This window comes from Grampus griseus (genome assembly GCF_964374135.1).
Source record: "Grampus griseus genome assembly, chromosome: 8".
Classification (NCBI taxonomy): Eukaryota; Metazoa; Chordata; class Mammalia; order Artiodactyla; family Delphinidae; genus Grampus; species Grampus griseus.
Window position 1 is genome coordinate 16,626,970 of NC_139002.1, and position 23,599 is coordinate 16,650,568.

Here is a 23,599-nt window from a genome sequence, read left to right on the forward strand (position 1 = left end):
TTCTTCCACGAAATTTAGTATTTAAAAATAAAACAGGCCCAGTCTAGCCCCGTCTCAACAAGCGTATGTTAGAGTGTATGTGGGTGAGTGTGTGTTGCTTGTGCCTGTGTGTCTTTATTTTCCATTTACTTAGAAAATTGATAGATTTCCAATTTAGAGTAAGGGGGGACCGGGAGCGAGAAGGGAAATGGAGCTGCCTATCAAAATTAGCAGGGACGTGAGTAAAGGTCATTTGATCACAGCTTGGCTGCCTCTGAATTAACCTGCATAAGAGAGACTTGTTGAGTTTGCAGCTCTTTAAGGGGCATATTAACACCAGGAGTGAGGAAAGGAGATGCCCGGAGAGAAGGTCAATTTGTGGCTGCTCAGATCACCAGGGGTCCTGGAGAAACTTGTCTGGAGAAGCCAGCCCTGGGCCATTAGGGTGAGGGGCAAGGGAGGAAAGTCTGGTGCATGGAGGATGCCTGGGTGCCTCTCTGAGGGCTGCCCCTGAAGTCTGGCTGGCCCCGTGAGATCCCTGCCATTGAAGCTGGGAGGGGCGTCCCCAGTTCCCCAGTGCTGGAGCTACAGCAGAAGGAGAATTAAGGAGATGTGAGCACAGCATCCAGTACGGCAATTGCAGCTTCATTAATCGTCTGTGAAGAAAAGAATAGGAGGCATTTATATGATAAAGATGCTGGGAAATTAGAGGGAGAAGCAGTGCTGTTTACTGTTTTTATTTTATTTTTATTATCATTAAATTGCTGCTTCAAGTCACCTGTAATTTTCCAAGGCTGTCACAATGACAAATCTTTGAGGATTACACAAGACACACACAGTCAGAAAGGTATAGAATTTAAACTTTCAAAGGTCTCAGAGCCTCAGCTCTTTTTCATTACCTCCCTGGCAGCTGGCCCTGTTGGGTTGACTTAGGTGATCCCCCTGACCCTCACCCCCAAACCCAAGGCTGGTCCCAGCCCCTGAGCTTTGTGATTTTACTGCCAACTTGGGGGTATAGTGGACCATGAGGCAGCTGTACCCTGGAGGGAAGAGGCATGACCTGGGGCCAAGGACCCAACTTCATATTCCTGCTTTTCTCCAGAATGGCCCCTGCCTACGGGGGAGTCACTTACCCTCCCCATCTCTCAGTCTCCTCATCTGTAACATGGGATGTTGATACGTAACTTATAAGATTGTGGTTTGACTTATATAGGGCTATGGTTCCTGTGTTCTGACAATTCTCTGACACCCACTGAGTGTCCTGCAGTCCAATTCCATTCTGACACTACCCGGAGTTAGCATCAGATCCCAGAGTTAAAGACCAAGGTCCCTAACAAGACTGCTCTTAACTCAGATGCCAGCCACAAATGGGGCCCTATCTTACTTGCACTTCGGTCTGACTTGGCTACAAATTCAGGGGTTCCCATAACCTCCCTTTAGGTTGGTTAATTTGCTAACTCCCTGAAAGTGCTGTACCTACAATTACAGTTTTATTGTAAAGGATACAACTCAGGAACTTCCAAATGGTCTCAGGGTGGGGGGTGGCCAGAGTTTCCATGGAATCAGGTCTAGTCACCTCCCAGCACATAATATGTTCACCAACCAGGAAGGTCCACTGAACTTCAGTGTCCAGAGTTTTTATATGAGTTTTATTATATAGGCACATTTGATTAAATCAATAGCTACATGATGGACCTCAATCTCCAGTCCCTGTCTCCTCCCCAGAGGTTAGGGGGTGGGACCGGTCATTCTGGCATGGCCATCCCCTCCCTTGGAACTATCTAAGGACTCACAATTAGCATAAACTCAGGAATGATCAAAAGAGGCTCATTATGAATAAGACACTCCTATCAGGAAATTCTAAGAATTTTTGAAGCTCTGTACCGGGACTTAGGGACAGAGACCAGATTATAAATTGCCAATTTATAGTTTTCTTTAGAATCACCCCAGGGCATATGACAGGTTCAGTTTCCAGGGTCCTGGCTCTCAAGATGATTGATATATCAGGTCATGGCTGTGACCTACCAATGTGCGCGCCTACCATACTCCCAAGTGATGTTGATGCTGGTGGTCTGTGGCTCATACTTGGAGGAATGCTGATGTAATATCCTGTATGGTAATGTGCATGACATTGCTCTGAACACCGTGACATTCGTCAAAAACGTTAGGCACTATCATGAGGATTGTCTCCTCCTTTGAACAGATCTGATCATTGGATATGTGTTAAGTGTAACTGTAATTAAATATCAGAGTTGAAGGAAGCCTAGAAGCCTTAGGAGTCTAGTTCTCTGGAGCTCCTAGAAGGGTTTTTAGGGGTTGGGAAAAGTTGGAAGATGAAGTCAGAATTGTGGGGTGTGCAAAGCCTAATGGAGATTAGAGTCAGGCCACTTGTAGTGTTTTCCTAGTGATTCCTGCAATCATCCCCCTTCCCTTCACCTGCTATTTCCTTGTTCATCCCAACGATGGGTGAGCCCCACTTACTGCCTCACGCCCACACTCCTAGGATGACTGTGAAGGATGTAGCCTGCAAATCTGGGATCTCAGCTGTGACTCCCAAACTCTTGTGAGCTTCTAATTCAGTTTCTCCAACTGTGGTCTTGGGATATCTCCCAAAGAACCACCTGGAGAGTGATCCTGAATTGGTATCTTTGTGGGGGAGGAAGTGGGCAAAGGAATTGGCTTTCTAAATAAGTTCCCAAGGACCCTAACCCCCTCTCCCTGAGCAGATGGCCTTGCCTCCAAGTTGCTGGAAGTCTGATGCAGGGTAACAAGGGTCAGCTTCCTGTCTGGCAGGTAATAGGTACTCAGTGGATGTTTATGGAATGAATGAGAGTATGACAAAGAAATTCAGTTTTCCATCTCTCCACCATAAAGTTCTTCCTTTGTCTTTCTACTCCCAGCCCATGTCCTGACTGAGGCCCCGTAAGGCTTCTGGCCTCGTGCAGGGTCTTGCTTTCTTGGTTATTCTCTTTCCTGTACCTTCAGCATCTTTCTTTCCACCATCTCTTTCTGCATAACGAGGTCTCCTTAGCCCTCCTTGCAAGGGATCTCCTGTTCTTTCTCCTTGTCTCTGATCAACATTTGCTACTTCCCCACTGAGATAATGGCATCATCCTTCTCTCAGCTCCCTTCCACCCCAGCCATCTTTGATTCCTCTCTCTCCCTCACTCCACATCCAATCTGTGGCTCAGTCCTCTTTACTTTACCTCTGATCTTTGTCTTATATCTCTTTATTTTCACTCCCCATGTTATTCCTTCTGTCAGGCGTTCATTTGCTCAAGTTGGGTCTCTTGCAGTAGCTTCTAGTCTCTGATGTCTGCCTTCCAAATTACACTGAACCCTTGGCCAAATTCATCACTTTAAGTCTTAGGTATTTTCGTACCATTACTCTATTCAAAATGTTTCTCTGAGTCCCCACTGCTAGCAGAATAAGGTCCTCAGTCTTTAGCCTCCACAATTTGATCCTATCTATTTTTCCAGATTTATCTTCACTACTCTCCTAAACCTCCAGTCTTCCAAAAATTCTAAATTTCTACCTTCTTGGACCTAAATACTTGCTGTATTCTCTTGCCTCCTCATCCTTACCCTTGCTCTTTTCCCAGCATCATTGCCCCCACCATCTGTTCAACTCCTTCAACTATAGTGACACCTGTTCTAGGAATCCTTCTATCATCCCCAGACATAAGGGCATTCCTGGAACCTCTATAGCCCTCCACTGGTCTCTGCTCTGCTTTGCTTTGTGGTTCTGTGTATATGTGTCTTCTGAGATTATCAACTCCTTGAAAGCATGTAACAATATCAATAACAGCACACTGAATGACAGATATGACTATAATTGATTGAGTACTTATTATGAGTAATAGGTCCTTCACATGCAATAGCTTATCACCATACTCCAATTTCATTGTTATCTCCATTTTAGAGATATGGAAACTGGGGCTTAGGGAGGTAAAAGCCAAAAAGCTGACAAGTGGTAGGGATGAGATTATTCAAACCCAGACTGACTCCAAACCCACTCTCTTTCTACTCCCAACGCAGCTCCCAAAGCAAAGAAGAAAACCCACATTCATTGAGCAACTACTATGTGCCAGTCAGTGCTGTCAGGGGTCTGAAACTGGGCAAGATAATCCCATGAAATAATATACATGAAAGTGACTAGCACAGTGTTTGGCACATAGTAGGTGCTCAATATAATATAAATGCTAACTGAGAAATGGATAGACTTTGTGTCTACTCCACGCCCGAACTTGCTTCCAGAGTAGCGGCTGTGTCCTACTGTGGGGAGCTGTGGAAGGAACCCTGGGGCTGAGATCTCATTTGGGCTCAGCCAAATGCATTTCCGATGACCCTGAGCAAGTCTCACAGCCTCTCCAACCTCATTTCCTCACAGTGAAATGAAAAAGCCAGATGACCTTTTTTCTAAGGTCTTTCCAGCTCTAAGAAGTGAGGTGATATAGGGGTCAATGAGTTGTAAACAGCAGAGCAAATACAAATGGAAGTGATTACTTTAATACTTTAGATCCTTCCTGCAGCAAGGACATTTCTCTGGTTTTCAAGAATATAGGATAATTCCCTTCTCCGAAGCCGACTTTCTGAGGCTAAAGTCCCCAGCTCTCCTGGGCTGGCCGGGACAGAGGACAAATGGCCACCCCTCCCTGGTGCATGCAGGGGAGAGGAGGTACCACTTGGGTCCCCTTCTGTCTTATGGGGCACTGACTTCTGTGGGATCTGGCCATGCCTTGCAGAGAGTTAATTAATGTCTGCAGGGAAAGTTGGCAGAAATAACAGTTCCTTTGACTAAGGAGGGGAGGTGACAATGAGCTTTGCTTTAAGCAAAATGTACTTAAAGCAAAATGTACTTAAAGCAAAATGTACTTAAAGGAAATCATCAACTTGGCCTCCTTTGCTGGGCCCACTAGCCTTCCTCTGTGCTGGCTTCCAACCCCTCCAGTTTCCCCCAGGAAATGAGGCCCCCCCACTAGTCATATATATATGTGGGACCCTGGTTTTTGTTTTTGAAGGTAAGAGGATCAGTACTGCTGTGGGTTTGTGAAGGTGAATTTGGACAGGAGCCCAAGATGACCGGGAAGAGGCAATGATGACAGAGCTGATGGAGCTGGATGCCACCAAGAGCAAAACACATGGCACCGACAGGGCTTACCCTCAACAGGGCTGCCGCAAGTGGGCGCTTTTCTAGGCGCTTTCCCTGCATTTTCTCATTTAATCTGAACCCTCTGGTTCAGGTCACTGGGCTTCTGAATAATGGAGCCAAGATTCCTATGCAGGTCTGTCTGTCTTGGGTGACAACACGATTACTCATTATAATATACCTCCTCCTGGGCAAATGGAATGCAAGGAGATGGAAACTATTGAGAAAAGAAGAGGAAAGTGGAACCAGGAACAGTGGGTTTAAGAGGGGAGAGAACTGAGCCTGACAGTCCTCAAACTTGCCAGAGTTGGCTGCTGGAAGCTTCTAGTGCTAACATTAGTTGAGCCCTACTAAGTGAGAGGCTAAGGGACATTGCACGTACCTGCTCATTGAATCATCGCAGTAACTGCACTGCTGTTATTTCTCATAGGAGGAGATGAAGACTGGAGAGGACAAACGTTTTGCTCAAATTACGCCACCAGTGAGAACTGCTAGAATTTGAACCCAGTTCTGTCTTACACCTAGAGTCCATGCTGGTTCCACCCTGTGGCACTGCCTCCCACTTTACGGAGCATCTCAGGATGCTGGTAAGTCCAGCCTTGGCAGGAAGCACACTTCTCACCCCCAAGGGTGGGAGAAGTGAGAAGGAGTGGACGAGGGAACGAGGGACAAAGCTCTTGTTGAGTCCTTCCAAACCCTGCCACTTGTCTAGGCACTCCACCTGTGTTTAATCTCATTTCGTTCTCCTAACACTGGGTGGGAAAGGCATAATTGCCCACATTTTGCAGACGAGTGTATTGAGGCTCAGAAAAGGCAATTGATTTGCCGAAGGTCACAGAGCTGGTAAGTGGTGGACCAAGGATTCCCGTCCAGATGGGCCCAACTTCAAAACCCAGGCAAATTAAAAATATAATTTTGTACTTAATCAAGTAGCATCTCATGCTAGATTCTATTAAAGGCGAGCTGTAGCAGAGGCCAACACTTAACAATAATTTTATAGTTGAAAAATTTATAATTAAGGCAATCACCAATTAACTTATTTTTCTGGGAATAGGGAAAGGTTTGACGTTATTGAATTTTCGCTGCAGAAGAATCTGGAGGCTCATTGAAGAACCATGGAGTGTGTTCAGTAAAGCAGGAGCTAGAGAGAGCAGCTTAGGTAAGCTGACCTTGGCCACATGCCCAGAAAGGGGACAAATTCAAGAGCTTTCTGGGCACGGAGAGCAGGCGGGAAGCACGGCCAGGTTCGCCGCTGCCTGGGAGAGTACCTTTGGCTTTAGTCTAGGCTAGATGTAGTGTCTGCCAGAGGGGATCATATGTTCTCAAAAAAGTAGGGACTGGGAACAAACTAATTTGATCATTTGTCTTCCCTGCTCAATAACCTTCAATGTCTCCCCATTGTATCCCAAATAAATCCCGTAAGCCCTACCTTGACATTCACAGCTTAGCACAATCTGGTCCCACTTTACATCCCCAATACTATGCCACACTCATCACCCCACATAAACTTCATGCTCAGGTTAAACTGGTTCACTTTTTATTCCATTAACCCCATTTTGAGTCTTTCTCCTTTCCTCCCCTTTCCTTCCAAATCTACTTAGTAAAAATCCTGCTCTCAATTCTTCAATTTCCTTTCCTAGGTGACTCCTCCACGAAGTCTTCTCTGCCCACCTAGAAGCAAACGCTCCCTCTCTTTACTTACACGTGGCATTGATCACACAGTGCCTTGAATTGAGATTATTCATGTACATGCCTCCTCTTTCCTACTAGGCACAAGCTCCTTGTGGGCAGAGGTGATTCCTCACGCCTGTGAGTGTAGGAATAAACCAGTAACTAATGAGATAAAAGATTCATGTCTTATCTATGACGTCATTATAGTTAAATAATGGTCAGCGTTTAAGTTCAATAATTTGAAAGGACTTAGCTTGAACTTGCTTAAAAGTGTGTTAGAGACCTGAAACATTTTGAGAATTAGGTTTTTTTTGGAGTTCATAAATGATTAATATTCACTCATTCGTTCAATATCCTCAGTGTGGAATAATATGTTTTTCTGAAAACCTTGTTAGAGAGAGCTTGAGGGTACAAGTCTCCCCCTGACACCAAGACTGGGTCTACCAGGAAGCACAATGCCACAGGTCCTTAGTGCTATCAGGACTGCCAGGCTGTGTGTCTGCACGTGCCCATGTGCCCCATTTGCTGTATCCCCTCCTTTGCTAGTCACTGTACTAGGGTCTTGAGTCTCATGGTTCCCTCCACGGCTGCAGAGTATGGCTTTCCAAGCAAGCTCCAAGTCTTGCCAGGCATCCGTCTCCTCCATAGTTAGGTCAAGCCAAGGGAGAGACATTGAAGGATGCTGCTGTTAAAAATACTTGGTCTGGGCTTCCCTGGTGGCGCAGTGGTTAAGAATCCGCCTGCCAATGCAGACGACATGGGTTCGAGCCCTGGTCTGGGAAGATCCCACATGCCGCGGAGCAACTAGCCCCGTGAGTCACAATCACTGAGCCTGCGCGTCTGGAGCCTGTGCTCCGCAACGGGAGAGGCCGCCATAGTGAGAGGCCCGCACACCGCGATGAGGAGTGGCCCCCACTTGCCGCAACTAGAGAGAGCCCTCGCACAGAAACGAAGACGCAACACAGTAAAAATAAATAAATAAATAAATTAATTAATTAATTAAAAAAAAAAAACTTGGTAACCAGCCAAGTCACTTCGCCAGCATTCAGCTCCGACATTGTACTCTGTTTATGACTGGGAGGGAGAGACATTCCCAACCAAGAAATACCTCTGGCCCGTTTGCACAGCAGCGCTGGCCCTTGTCTCTAGTTCACTTGTTAAGTTTGCAGAATTAAGTCAGCAAGGCCCCATCTTGGATCAGTCATAGCCAGTAGAAAGACGGCCCCCCTGACTCTGGCTAAAAGCCAGGTGCGGCTCCGCTCCATCCATCTCCCCACAAATCTGGACTTACCTGAATGGGAAAAACATCATTGTCCTCTTTGGCTCGCTCCGTTTTTGGAAAGTTGGAGGATGATCTCATTTTGAGTGGAAACCAAGATAACTTACTCTGCTTGCTGCATCCAGAGGCAGTTTACTCAGTGGTCCAGGATTCAGGGCTCTGGGGCCAGTGGGAACTCAGCTCACCCTTCAGCTCTGGGTTTTGCTTCGTGGGTGTGGTCAGGTTTCTTGACCTCTCTGTGCTTTGCCTCCACATCTGCAAAGCAGGACTACTCACCGGACTTCATAGCTGTCGAGAGAATTAAATGAGCTGAACATAGCAATGGACAAAGGAAGCGCTCCATGGGTGTCGTCTATTATTAGAATCACAACTGCCCATGGGGATGTGACAGGTTCAGCTGACCCGCTGTAGCCGCGTCGCTCCAAGGGTGGCATGCTCCTTCTTTTGCTTTTTCTCCCCTGATTGATTCCTTAATCAAAATTCAAACCTAACCGTGAAGTTGATAGCATTTCCTGTCGAACGTGACCCTTGACTGGGGGTATGGGATGCTTCCTGTGTTATTCTGGTCTGTGCAACAGACATTCCCACACTGTTCCCTTCCAGAGAGGAGCTGTCCTAGGCGGTGGGAGGTGTGGGGATGAAAAGGTAGCGAAGACACTATTCTTGCCTTCGGGAGCTTGTCGTCTGGCTGGACTGAAAGAAAGGTGCCCGATTCCTATAAAACACCACCAAGTGTGAAAACTGTTGAAAATGAGACGCAAACCCAATGACCAGGCTGTTGGCGCTAACCCGTGTCACTATCCTGCCTTATTTTAATTATGGTTTCCCTTCTCTGCTATCATCAAATTAAAAAATCCTTCACATGGTAGTCTAGCAACATTGTTATGTTGTCATACTGCAAATCATGTGGAAAGAGCAAATTGTTTTCAGAGAAAGTTTCAAGTAAATTTATGAGCTTATGGACAAATTGCCCGTTAATTGCTTTTGAAAAAAAACACTGTCAATGGACTAATTTCAATCTTCAAAAAAAAAAAAAGAAAAAAGAATGCCATCTCCCATGTTTCTGGAGCTTTAAGGTTTATAAATCTCACTGTTGTGCATTTTCCCTCTGAGTCCTGACGGTGACTCTCTGATGGTGGGAGGGATTCTCAGTCTCAGGTTGGAAATGCAGGCAGAGGCTTGGAACAGTCATGTCTTGCTCTGTTCACGTGCTGAGGGGGCTTGTGAGGTTTTGGAACCCAGGATCCCTGACTTCAAATCCAGAGCCCTTTTCGCTACCTTACTCTGTAGTCAAGTAGTTCTGCACCATTTCACTAACATTTAATTAGCTAAAAGTGGAAACAGGTAACCTTGAAATTAATTCGAGTTAATGTTAAATGTTGCTAACTTTTTATTAGTTGAACGTTTCCATTAACTTTTCCAGTGGCTGCTTTCTTGTACCCACTCACAGCAGTGAACAAAATCGAGTACGTGCTGCATAAGTCTTTACTGAATAAACAAATAGCTTAGCTGGCTGGGTCTGGCTGCAGGGTGGGGTTAGAAGTTTGAGTCACGGAAGACAACATTGAGTATTGAATTCACTCTTTGGTTTGTCAAGTATTAAGTCTCTGTTCTATGTAGTGTGCTCCGTGGAGTAGAGCATGGCACACTGTGGTCCTTGGCAAGTTATTTAACCTCTCTGAGCCTCAGTTGCCTTGGCTTTAAAAATGAGGAATAATAATAGCACCCAATTCATGGGATTGTTATTAGCATCAGATAAATGGATGTATATAAAGAGCTTGGTTCAGAGGCTATCACGGATTGTTGGTGCTCAGTACGTGGTAAAGATAGTAATTATCAATCTCCGTGCTATGTGTTTACACACGGTTCATACCCCGGGGTTCCACAGATTCAATGAAGTGGTCTGTTGCTCTCGGTAGCAGCACAGAATGCCCCTGTCGATTTGTTCTGGAGCAGAGGAGGGAAACGGAGGCCAGCTATGAAAGCAGAGCTGCGTTCCCGTGGTCCTGATGGAGGAAGAAAGGGTCTTCCTTCTTAATTTTAGGTGACAATTGGGGAAGGGACCCAGACAACTCACGTGCTGGGCACACGGCACACTCCACTTGGGGCCTCCACTCAGCATCCTTTGGGAATTCTGGGCCCCTGGGCCCTTCAGCCGATTGCCTGGGTCAGATGTGTGTGCGGGGATGCAGGGATGGGGCCTTTGATCCAGTGACCACTCTGGGTTCGAGCGACAGAATGACAAAGCTGGCAAAGCAGGGTGCAGGTAGATTGCTTCCCCTTCTGCAGTTCTGTGTCCTCTCTCTACAGTGGAAGGAAAGAGTCCTCCCTGGGGCCCTGGAGTGCTTCTACCTCAGTCCTCCCCTTGAGCAGGGCTCTTCTGAGGCTGAGCCCTGGGGATGGGAGGGGGCAGGGGAAAGGACTGGAGTGCTGGCCTCATCCCCAGGGACCCTTCCTGGGAGTGAATGTGGGCACAGAGACCTCCACTTTGACTCGCCCCAGACTGGGCTGCAGTCTGGGCCTGATGCACAGCACTGAGTTGCTCTAATGAATGGAGCTGCTGGCCAGCTTGTTTACGACCTGACATTTTTGCTGGCCCTGCCAGCGGCTGCCTCCTACTCTAAGTGGGGAAAAGCCACTTAGGAAGACAGCAAAGCAACCTGCCACCAATCTGTCAGCAATTGGCTTCCATTAGGGATAGGACCGCCATGAGGTCGGGGAGGGGCAGGCTGGGAGGGAGAATGAAAGGGAAAGACAGATCTGTCTGTTTCATCCCATCCGGTTTCCAAATCCCAAAGGGATGTTCCGGGGAGGAGACTCGGTAAACTGGCGGATTGTCTCTTTCAAGGTGGCAGCTGGGTTCAAAGGTGTCTTCACCTCTCTCTCTCGTGGAAAGAAAAGAACCAAATGCCAATTTTGCTGATTGTATCAGTTTGTAGAAGTGTATCAGGTTTATCATAAACTGTCCTGGCTGCCCCCCAGGATGGTTTATCTGTCCCCATTTCTGTCTGATCTGTTGTATCTGTATCTGTCTCCCAACTGGCCATGGCTTTCCCCAAGATTTTCTTCCCTAGTTGTATATATTCTTTTTAAACATCTTTATTGGAGTATAATTGCTTTACAATGTTGTGTTAGTTTCTGCTGTATAACAAAGCGAATCAGCTATACATATACATATATCCCCATATCCCCTCCCTCTTGCGTCTCCTTCCCACCCTCCCTATCCCACCCCTCTAGGTGGTCACAAAGCACCCAGCTGATCTCCCTGTGCTATGCGGCTGCTTCCCACTAGCTATCTATTTTACATTTGGTAGTGTATATATGTCCATGCCACTCTCTCACTTCGTCCCAGCTTCCCCTTCTCCCTCCCCGTGTCCTCAAGTCCATTCCCTACTTTGAGCAGTGGTTCCCAAGTAGAGAGGCAGTATTGCACATGGGAGAGGCTGTGCGTAGAACCATGTGGGACTTTGGTTGTCTCCATGACTAAGGACTGCTCCTGGCTCTCAATAATCACTGGGTCTGGACCAGTGATCATCTAAACATCCTGCAATGAGCAGGGACAGTCCTACACAAAAAGACTCATCCCACCCAAATGCCAGTACTTGTCCTGTTAAAAGTCTAGGGCAGAAGTCTAGGGCCATGTACCCCAATGTTCACTGCAGCACTATTTACAATAGCCAGGACATGAAAGCAACCTAAATGTCCATGGACAGATGAATGGATAAAGAAGATGTGGCACTTATATTGGGATTGACATATACACACTACTATATATAAAATAGATAACTAATAAGAACCTACTGTATAGCACAGGGAACTCTAATCAATACTCTGTAATGACCTATATGGGAAAAGAATCTAAAAATGAGTGGATATATGTATAACTGATTCACTTTGCTGTACAGAAGAAACTAACTCAACATTGTAAATCAACTATACTCCAATAAAAATTAATTTTAAAAGTCTAGGGTAAGAGGAACAAAGGTAACCACGGGTAACTGGGCTCAAGGGGGGGCTGACTCATGCTAACTCACCCCAGACTGATAAAAAAGAATTGCCCTGGAGCAGTTTACAGAGGGGCTGTTACTTTTTGGTGGACAGAGGCTCTCTCTGCTCTTTGGAGCTCCTCCTTGTTCCAGAACGATAGGGAAAATGACTTATTGGTCCAAAGGTGAGCATGGACTGGGGGCTAGTGGAAGCCCGTGCACAGTGGGGCCCTATGAACCAATCATCACTTGTCATTGTCGCAAATGCCTCTCTTGAGTCTGGAATACTTGTGGCATCTGTGTCTCTCCCTTTCAGCCAGTGCTGGATAAACCCCAACAAACACTTGCTCCTGGGGCCCCTGCCACCTAGAGACGTGGCGCTGAGCTTGTGCTTCAGAGGGCCTTACTCTGGCCCTTCCCCTACCTGGGACCTTGGATTTCCTGACCCAACAGCCCCAAGCCGGCTCCCAGGGCCTCTACCCCAGATCCATTGGCAGGGTGCACATCCTGAGGCCAAGGATGGCCAAGGAACAGCTGTTTGCAGGGGGCAGGGAGACAGAGCTTGGACAGTTGTCTTGAGCTCTAGGACAGAGCCGAGGTGGGAAGAAAATGGGTGAGGCTTGCTTTGGGCTTTCTCTTCCAGGATCCAGGCCTGGCATCTCCTATTAGTACAGACTTTCTCCCCTGGGATTCCCAGACCTTAACTATGATCATATCCAGTCTTCCTGGGAAAAATGCCTGTGTTACCTTGACTGGATTTGGGACCCTTGATTCTTCACTCACTCAGATCTGGGGTTTCTCTCCAGTGATTTCTTAGAAGGTTGATCACATGTATTTTGTTGGCTGTTATAACTATTCACATCCCTCTGAGGTCCTTTGTGAGGGAATAGGGTGGGACTGGGTCATTGTAACTTCCCACAGTAACAACGATGTCGTGATGTCAGCTGCTTTATTCCAGCTCTCTTCTTATTATGTCTGTTCCTATGTCTGTTTGGCCCATGGTTTTGTTTATTCTGTTTTCTTAAAAGTTTTACCTTTTGGGCTTCCCTGGTGGCGCAGTGGTTGAGAGTCCGCCTGCCGATGCAGGGGACACGGGTTCGTGCCCCAGTCCGGAAAGATCCCACATGCCGCGGAGCGGCTGGGCCCGTGGGCCATGGCCGCTGAGCCTGCGCATCCGGAGCCTGTGCTCCGCAACGGGAGAGGCCACAACAGTGAGAGGCCCGCGTACCGCAAAAAACAAAAACAAACCAAAAGTTTTACCTTTTGGGGCCCTGGACACAGGACCATAAACTTATCCCATCAAACAGTAAATTTGCAGGGTTGGTATCGCTTCCCTACAAACATTAGAGGTTTTGATATTTCAAGCTGCAGTTCTAGCAGTTTCTTTGATCTTTTACTGAGCAGTAAATTATTTATTGGGTCTGTCATAAAGATAAACCAAAGCCTATAAACTATATTTATAGTATCACAAAAGTCTCCCTCCTACCTGGCATCTTCAGAGGTAGATGGTGGTCCTGATGATATTGAAACATCCGGGGCTGGAGCGGCCCTAGGCCTGGCCACTTTGTCCCCTTTTTAATACCTTTTCTTCTTTCCTTTCCTTTGAGCTGTTTTGCCTTCCTTCCACGATTTTGCCTCGTTTTCCCTTCCCTCTACTATTTTTTTGGCTCCAGAGCTGAGATTTTTGTGAGGGTTGTTGTGAAGATCCCATTGCCCCTCCCTGGCCTCTGGGAGGCCACATCCCCTTTCTGCTTGAACCCCAGGCCAATCTCAGCTCTTCCCTACAGAAACCTACATCCCCAGCCCCCCGTACCAGGCCCAAAGCTATTTCCTTCCCGTGCAATCCTTCTGCCTTGAAGCCCAGACACCTGTCAAGCCCTGGGAAAATGAACTGTGCCCAATCACTGGCCAGTTTCAACAGACACTTTGGGTTGTTGGGAGAATTCATTACAGAGTGTGTGGGGGGCATACGTGTGATTGGATGTGCTCGGGAGCAGATGACTGCCAGCCTTTAAGCACCCTCTTTCGTTTTATTTTTCCTTTGACTTTTAACTAGCACCTTCCTCAATTAAAGTGGCAAGGGCAGACAAGGAAATCAGTGGATCTCTTCCCGAACATCAATAAAACACATTTCTCTCCAGGATACCTATTTGTTATTTGGATATCAGGCTGACTATACTCTGTTTCCATTTTCCCTCTTTGTGTCCCCCGCCAGAAGCTGGAGGCTCAGCCATGGAAATCCTGCTGTTTCCATTTGGCTGAATGAAGGGATAGATTAGATTCCTGTTTGCTTTGCGGACGTTTCCATCAGATATTCATTAGATGTGTCAGGGAGAGCCTGGAATATGTGTCTCCCCTATTTATTTCGGGTGTGGCGGGGTGGGATACTGGTGCAGGGGGCTCTTGGAAGATGTTACCACCTGCCTCAAAGATTCTTTCTTCCTCTGCTTGATGATAAATCATGGCCCGAGTTATTTCTGTTCTGAAAGATATGGATGTCAGGGACTGCTCCTTGCTGCTACAGAAGAAAAGAAACTGGACCTTGGTGGAAAGGTAGGAAGAGTGTCTTTGATGAGCATCCTACAGTGCAAGGTGTTCCACTGTACAGATGAGGAAACTGAGGTCCAGAGAAATTAAGTAGATTGTTTCCATGGGACTACCCAGTTCTCCCCTCTGCCTTCTTTCCTGCTGCCAGTTCTCCTGAGGGGTGCCTCCAGCCTAGCCACTCCCTGCCCACCTACTTGCCACGAGCTCTGGGCCCTCAGGAATGGATGTGTCATTGATATGTACTTGCAGCCAATCAGGAAGGCAGGGACATGCCTAATATTTGCTGTGTCTGATAAGTTGCCTAGCATGTCACCAGGCACAAGGTGAGCTCACAACACATCCTGGTCAATTGATTGAGCCCTGGGACTCACCTCTGAGGTTGCCCGTCCTCTATTGCAATTGCTTATTGAACCCTAACTATACGCAGGTCTAGCCAAAGCTTCTGGCTCCAGAATACCCACGTCTTGGGAGCCTCAGTCCCGCCCTTCTGGAGGATCCATTCCTTCTGCCTTGGCCAACAGACTGACCTCACCCCTCCCTCCTTCCTTGTCTGTTTCCTGTCCCACCTCCATCAGTGCTGTGTTGCCAGGACCGCCCCCCGCCATTTGCTTGGTCCTGCCCCCACCCCCAGCCCCGCTGCCAGCTGCTACTTTCCAGGTGTCCCCACTTCAGGGGGGCAGCTCCATTTTACTTTTTTCTTTTTTTAACATCTTTATTGGAGTATAATTGCTTACAATGGTGTGTTAGTTTCTGCTTTATAACAAAGTGAATCAGCTATACATATACATATACATATATCCCCATATCTCCTCCCTCTTGCATCTCCCTCCTACCCTCCCTATCCCACCCCTCTAGGTGGTCACAAAGCACCGAGCTGATCTCCCTGTGCTATGTGGCTGCTTCCCACTAGCTATTTTACGTTTGGTAGTGTATATATGTCCATGCCACTCTCTCACTTCGTCCCAGCTTACCCTTCCCCCTCCCCATGTCCTCAAGTCTATTCTCTACATCCGCGTCCTTATTCCTGTCCTGCCCCTAGGTTCTTCAGAACCTTTTTTTTTTTTTAGATTCCATATATATGTGTTAGCATACAGTATTTGTTTTTCTCTTTCTGACTTACTTCACTCTGTATGACAGACTCTAGGTCCATCCACCTCACTACAAATAACTCAATTTCATTTCTTTTTATGGCTGAGTAATATTCCATTGTATATATGTGCCACATCTTCTTTACCCATTCATCTGTCAGTGAACAGTTAGGTTGCTTCCATGTCCTGGCTATTGTAAATAGAACTGCAATGAACATTTTGGTACGTGACTCTTTTTGGATTATGGTTTTCTCAGGGTATATGCCCAGTAGTGGGATTGCTGGGTCGTATGGTAGTTCTATTTTTAGCTTTTTAAGGAACCTCCATACTGTTCTCCATAGTGGCTGTATCAATTTACATTCCCACTAACAGTGCAAGAGGGTTCCCTTTTCTCCACACCCTCTCCAGCATTTGTTTATAGATTTTCTGATGATGCCCATTCTGACCGGTGTGAGGTGATACCTCATTGTAGTTTTGATTTGCATTTCTCTAATAATTAGTGATGTTGAGCAGCTTTTCATGTGCCTCTTGTCCATCTGTATATCTTCTTTGGAGAAATGTCTATTTAGGTCTTCTGCCCATTTTTGGATTGGGTTGTTTGTTTTTTTAATATTGAGCTGCATGAGCTGCTTGTAAATTTTGGAGATTAATCCTTTGTCAGTTGCTTCATTTGCAAATATTTTCTCCCATTCTGAGAGCTGTCTTTTCATCTTGTTTATGGTTTCTTTTGCTGTGCAAAAGCTTTTAAGTTTCATTAGGTCCCATTTGTTTATTTTTGTTTTTATTTTCATTACTCTAGGAGGTGGGTCAAAAAGGATCTTGCTGTGATTTATGTCATAGAGTGTTCTGCCTACGTTTTCCTCTAAGAGTTTTACAGTGTCTGGCCTTACATTTAGGTCTTTAATCCATTTTGAGTTTATTTTTGTGTATGGTGTTAGGAAGTGTTCAAATTTCATTCTTTTACATGTAGCTGTCCAGTTTTCCCAGCACCACTTATTGAAGAGGCTGTCTTTTCTCCATCATATATTCTTGCCTCCTTTATCAAAAATAAGCGGACCATATGTGCATGGGTTTATCTCTGGGCTTTCTATCCTGTTCCATTGATCTATATTTCTGTTTGTGTGCCAGTACCATACTGTAGCTTTGTAGTATAGTCTGAAGTCTGGAAGCCTGATTCCTCCAGCTCCGTTTTTCTTTCTCAAGATGGCTTTGGCTATTCGGGGTCTTTTGTGTCTCCATACAAATGGTGAAATGTTTTGTTGTAGTTCTGTGAAAAATGCCATTGATAGTTTGATGGGGATTGCATTGAATCTGTAGATTGTTTTGGGTAGTAGAGTCATTTTCACAATGTTGAATCTTCCAATCCAAGAACATGGTATATCCCTCCATCTGTTTGTATCAGCTTTAATTTCTGTCATCAGTGTCTTATAGTTTTCTGCATACAGGTCTTCTTAGGTAGGTTTATTCCTAGGCACCTTTTTAAAGAGAGTGTTGTTTCCTGTGACACTGGCAATCCTTCAGAATTGAAAAGGCCTGTCTCTGCATCTCACACTCTGTCACCGACTCTCAAGATGGGGCCTAAGTGACTTGTCATCTTCTCTTGTCAGTCGCTGGCTCCGGCTGGCACTTGTGCTCCTCCCTCCCCGCTGGAGCCATAATCCTCCCCTTTGATATCACAGTTGTCTCCATGGCACTGAGTAGCCCTCACAGCTCTGCAGGGGCTCTCAGCCTTCGAGAAAAATGGAAACAACAGCAAGAAAGACCGTAAGAAAAGGGTAGGCTTCCCTGGTGGCGCAGTGGTTGAGAGTCCGCCTGCTGATGCAGGGGACACGGGTTTGTGCCCTGGTCCAGGAGGATCCCACGTGCCACGGAGTGGCTGGGCCGCTGAGCCTGCGCGTCCGGAGCCTGTGCTCCACAGCGGGAGAGGCCACAACAGTGAGAGGCCCGCGTACCGCAAAAAAAAAAAAAAAAAGAAAAAGGTAATGTCCATCTCCACCCCCCATCCCTTTACCCTCCCGGGAAAAACATCTCTAGTAGAGAAGGTACCCAAGAACTGGGAGAATGGCAGAAAGACCCTTAGACAGAAGGCTCTGTTTGCCACTGCTGTTCCAAATGGTATTTTTAATTTTCCTGTTTAAGCAGCATGCCCAAGAGAGCTGGCTTCTGCCCCTGGTGTGACACGAGAAGCAGGGTGTCCAACACCAGGATGGGCTCAGCTTCCAGAAGGGAGGCCCTGGAGTGAACCCCCTTAGGTCACCGGAGAGCTCAGGTCTGGGAGACAGGGAGTGGGAAGGGATGGGAAAACAATGCAAGTTTTGGAATTCCCAGCTATCTCTATGTGATGCTAACAGCTTGGCATGTGTTATGCCCACACCTACACATGTCAGACCCAGTTTTTTGTTTGTTTTTTTAAAATAAATACAAGATCAGCTTTATTTATTTATTTATTTGGGTGCACTGTGCGGCATGTGGGATCATAGTTCCCTGACCGGGGATCAAACCTGCAGTGGAAGTGTGGAATCTTAACCACTGGACCACCAGGGTTTTATGTGTTATGGGGGTTCATCTTGATTCCCCCAGACTCCTGAGGGTGGTCTCTCTCTCGGGCTGCGTGGTTTGCCAAGCCAAGGGCACTGGGCCATCTCTCAGAGCCTTGGGGTCCACTCCTGGTTTGGCCATTTACTCCTTCTGTGCAGAGGGGGAGATGTGGTGAAAAGATGCTCAGATCTGTGCTGGTGCACACGGGCCACATTTCCTAACCTTAGATTGTCACATAGGTTATGTAAAACTTAGTGTTAGGAAAATAGAAAGTTCTTGATGCGACTGTATTTATTATTGCTGTTTTAGGTAAGTTGTTTTACCTCCTGGATCTCAGTTTTCTCATCTGTAAAGTGGAATAAAATGATCTTACTTGCTACCTTATTATAGAATCACACAAGGAGATGGATGTGAAAATCCCTTTTGAAGTGTGAAGTGTGAAGAATTATTTGTAACCTTCTTTTATACCCAAGTGTGTCTGTCACTTAGGGGAGAAGGAATAGGATAGAATTTGCCTTAAATGCTCAGAAAAGGTTTCCAGGCTGCCAAAATCCCTTATTGTCCCTTCCTTGCCAATCCCTTCATCCCTAACTTGCTTTGGCTTCACAAATTCCCCCAAACTGTGTTGCTGCTCGTTGCAGACACCCCACCCCCAGGACAATCGCAGACACCATGCCTGGTAAACAAGGAAGTCTCCTGGGGATCTGGCTCCCCCATCCTCCTCTCCTGTAATTATTCTTCCATTTGCAGGTCTCACCAATCTGAATTTTGACTTGTTAGGGAGTCAAGTAGAGTAGGATGGAGCCCTCTGCACCTGAAGCCTGACCCTGGGGTCCCCCAGCCGTTCTCCCTAAGGCCAGTGAGCTGACTGTTCCAGGCAGTCTGCCCTTGGCAATTCCCAGCAGGAGTCTCTTGGCCCCAGCCCAGACTTTCACCTGGTTTCTATTTCTGCCTTATCTGTGGATTTCTCGTGCAGAGCATGGGCAGTGTGGGAGGAGAGAGGCAGGGCCACACCCAACCAAACCAGCTGGGGCTCCAGCCTGGCTCTGGGAAGTTCTGTTGGAATATTAACACTGGAGGAAGCCAGTGATTACCTCTCAGACTTGCAAGTGAGTTGGGCAAATCGGCTTTGCCGAGAGCTAGACAGGGTGCTGGACAGAGTGAGCTATAGCAGCAAGGGCAGCACATGGTGATGAAGGAGGAGATTTGCTCCCGCAGAAAGCGGGCTCTCTGGGGGCTGCCTCCTGGTGGGGGGTCTTTTAAGTGAATTCATTTTGGCAGTTTCTGCCTTCCTTCAGAGAGGTCCCTGGGCATTGCTTTTGTTGTCTCTCTCTGAGGACTCAAGGGAGAGAATGCACGAGGTGGTAGGGAAGCACACGCTCACCCAGGTACTCCACAAGTGGCTGGGAACATTTCTTTCATTCATTCATTCATTCCCTCAACTAACTGGTACTGTGCACTCTTTCGGAGTCAGGCACTAGGCTGGGTTCTTGGGACATTGCAGTGAGAAAGACATTCATTCTGTACCCTTTACTCCACACCGGATGTGGTCAGGGACCAGGATGGAGGTTAGACTCCCCATAGCTGCTCAGTTTGCCTTCATCAGACCCAGGTCACTTTTCTGTCCCCAGTCGAGGACATGTCACATGGACACAGGTGGGGATGGTTTAGCCCTCTGACCAGCTTTGTATTCCCAGCACCATTTCTCTAAAGAAGAGAACCCAAGGTCACATAGGTGAACCAGACATTCTGGGTATCGCAGCACTGCCCTCAGCTCCTATAAACAAGGGCTCCTTCCTCGAGACACGTCACTGCCATCTGCTGGAAAACTGTCACAGTGAATGTACAACTCTGCATGATGACAGTGTGAATGGTGCCCCCCTAGATTTGTTCAGTACTCCACCTGCCTACCCATGTGGTCGTGGTCTGTTGTTTATTGTATGAACGCTGCTGCAGGTCCACAGGGCAGCAGCTACTGTCAAAACATCTCAAGAGAAAGATGCTATGGAGTCCCAAACCCCTGAGATGGTAAAAGACATCTTTGTTTGCTATTAGCATATATTTCTAAAGTTTATTAGATGGAGGGTGAGTGAGGGTGGAAATTTACAGTATTCCAAACTACATGTGAGAATCTGACTAATGAAGAGGTGGAAGGTTATGTAAGAGCGTCTCACTTTCTTTTCCCTCTTTCTTATCCATTTCTCTTCTCTATTCCATCCTGGGGACACAAAGCATCGCCACTTAGGGAAGTGCTAAACTCTTGGCCAGAACAGTTCCCAGCTCCTTGGCTCCCCATATACTCACACATTCTCGGAGGAACTCTGGAGTATTTGTGTTTAAGAGTCATTGCCTTATAGTTTAACTTAAAGGGTAAATCTCTGGCCTCAAAGCCCTTTGTCCCCAGAGGTGGTAGATAAGCAAAGAAATGGATTTAATCCACCAGAAATGGAAATGCAGGGCTGCCCTGAAGAATATTGAGCACCTCTATTTCCAATCCCATAGGGGCTGCAGCACACACACACACACACACACACACACACACACACACACACACGTCTGCACCTGTGTGTGCAGGGATTGGAGTAGATGAACCAGTATCTAACTCAGTGCCTTTTGCCCACTGTCAAAAAATGTTGGTTGATGAAATTGTTGGTGGTGCCTCTAATGCCTGGGGCCTTCCCTTCCTTGAGCTTTGCGGCCCTCGTAGGTAACATAAAGGTGTTAGCTCTGTGTGGTGTGGTTAGCTCTGTTTGCTATGCTATAACAAAAATACCATAGACTGGGTGGCTTAAACAACAAATATTTATTTCTCAGAGTTCTGGAGGCTGGGAAGTCCAAGGTGAAGATGCTGGAAGATTTGGTGTCTGGCGATGTTACCAAGTCCAATCTCACTCTGCTCGCTGCAGGACAGGCCACTAAATCAGAGACGAGGTGTTGAGACAAGGAAGACGACTTTATTCGGAAAGCCGGCAGACGGAGAAGATGGCGGACTAGAGTCTGAAAATAACAATCTTATCGGGGTTTGGATGCCAGTTTCTTTTATAGCACAGAGAGGGGGAGGAGATGAGGAAGTAAAGTAAAAAGGCCATAAGTTTTGCAAATATCTCCTGGCATGGCCAGACTCGGGAAGGGGATGTGTTAATTTCTTCTTTCTTGCAGCCACCCACAAGTGGACAGGGTCCGGATGTTTGTCTGAACAAAGGCACTTCGGTTTAACATTCAGGCAGAGGGGCAGTGTTCCCCGAGGCAGGCCATTATGTATAGACAGTATCGTTTTAGTGAACAAGAGCAGCGGAGAGCAAAGGTTAAAGTAAGAGAAACAGATGCAACATGTAGTCAGATGTGGCTCTTCCCTGTTACAGCAAGAGCCTACTTCCTGGTTCATAGACGGCTGTTTTCTTGCTGCGTTCTCATGTGGCAGAGGGGGTCAGGGAGCTCTCTGGGGTCTCTTTTATAAGGACACTAATCCCATTCATGAGGGCTTCACCCTCATGGCCTAATTCCCTCTCAAAGACCCCACCTCCAAATGCTATAACATTGGGGGTTAGGATTTCAACATACCCTTAGAGCGGTATGAGCCCTCAGGACTGCACTACAGGGTAAACACAACCTCCATATGGTGGCAAATGTATGTGTCTTTGTTTCCTTTGTGGTTGGAGACAAAGTTGATGTTTTTGTGTCATCCCTCCATTGAGCCGCTCAGGTGCTGAATAAATACAAAGTCTCCCTGTGTGCGGGGCTCCGTGTTGTGGGCTGTAGGGGCTACGCAGATGAAAGAGACATGATTCCATCCTGAAAAGCTTCCACAAACCCAGCACAGGGCTGAACATGGTACTCAAATGCCACAAGCTTCCAGGCTGTGAGCTCTGGCTGCAGTGCCCACTGTGGGGAGGGAGTGAGAGAAGGTGGGATGGGGAAGGGGGACTGGGGACTGGTCAGCAAGGGCCTTCCCTCTTGATCGAGGGAGTCGTGTCAACCAGGGTTGGTGTGGTCGACAGACAATGCTCCCGAAGATGTCTGTGTCCTAATCCCTAGAACCCGTAACTATCTTACCACACGTGGTAAAAAGGGACTTTGCAACTGTGATTAAATCAAGCCTTTGAGGTGGGGAGATCACCCTGGATTATCCATGTGGGCTCTGTTAAAAAAATAAAATTTAAGGGACTTCCCTGGTGGGCCAGTGGTTAAGAATCCTCCTTCCAATGCAGGGGACTCGGGTTCGATCCCTGATCAGAGAACTAAGATCCCACATGCCACAGGGCAACTAAGCCCGCATGCTGCAACTTCTGAGCCTGTGCGCCTCAACCACAGAGCCCGAGTGCCACAAACTACAGAGCCTACGTGCTCTGGAGCCTGCACACCACAACTAGAGAGAAGCCCACACGCCGCAATGAAGAGCGTGCATGCCGCATCAGAGATCCTGTGCGCTGCAACTAAGACCTGACGCAGCCAAAAATAAATAAAACAAAATAAAACAAAATTCAACAGAGTAAATTTGAAGGTCTAATTGGCTTTATTAAGCAAGTTATGAATCAGGTAGCATCTCATCTAGCAAGTAGTAGGGAGATACTCTGAGGATGTGTACAAAATGGAAGGTTTTTATAGGCGGAAGGAGGGTAGGGCAAGGAAGTTTTTAGCAAGAGAAAAGAAAGAATTGTTTCCAGCCAGGTCATCTTCTTTTGAGGCGAAGGGAGTGACAGGGGTCTTATTGTGCAGATTGCTTTGCTAGTGCTGATCAGGAAATTTCAGGTTGTCTGTTTAAAGACCACATTCCTAGGAGAGGTTGAAACTGCAATTAAGTCTTGGTTTGCTGTCATGGGAGCCAATGACTTTATTTTGTGCCTGTTGTTTCTTGTTTTTAAGAGCTCGATGTAGTCACAAGCGGCCTCATAAGAGGGAGGGAGGTCCTCATAACAGGGAGTCAAAGGGAGGAGAAGGCCATGCCTGATGAAAGCAGAAATTGGAGTGATGCACCCACAAGCCAAGGAATGATGGCAGCCTTGAGAAGCTTAAAGAGACAAGGAAGAGATTCTCCCCTGGAACCTCCACAAGGAACAAGGTGGAGACCCACCTTGATTTTAGCCCCGTAAGAATCATTTTGAATTTCTGACCTCTAGAACTGTGAAAGAATAAATTTGTTTTGTTTCAAGCCACTAAATTGGTACAGGCACCAAGCAACATTAGGAAACTAATACAGTTGGAAATTCCTCCAGCTGTTATGGTTTCTAACCTAAGGCAAGTTTTTCAAATTTTCTACCAGATGCCAGTGTCCTCACCTTTTAAGGAGTTTAACAGTAGTACTTAACTTGTAGGATTTTAAGGATGAACTGAGATAACAAGTGAAGCACCTGCACATAGACAG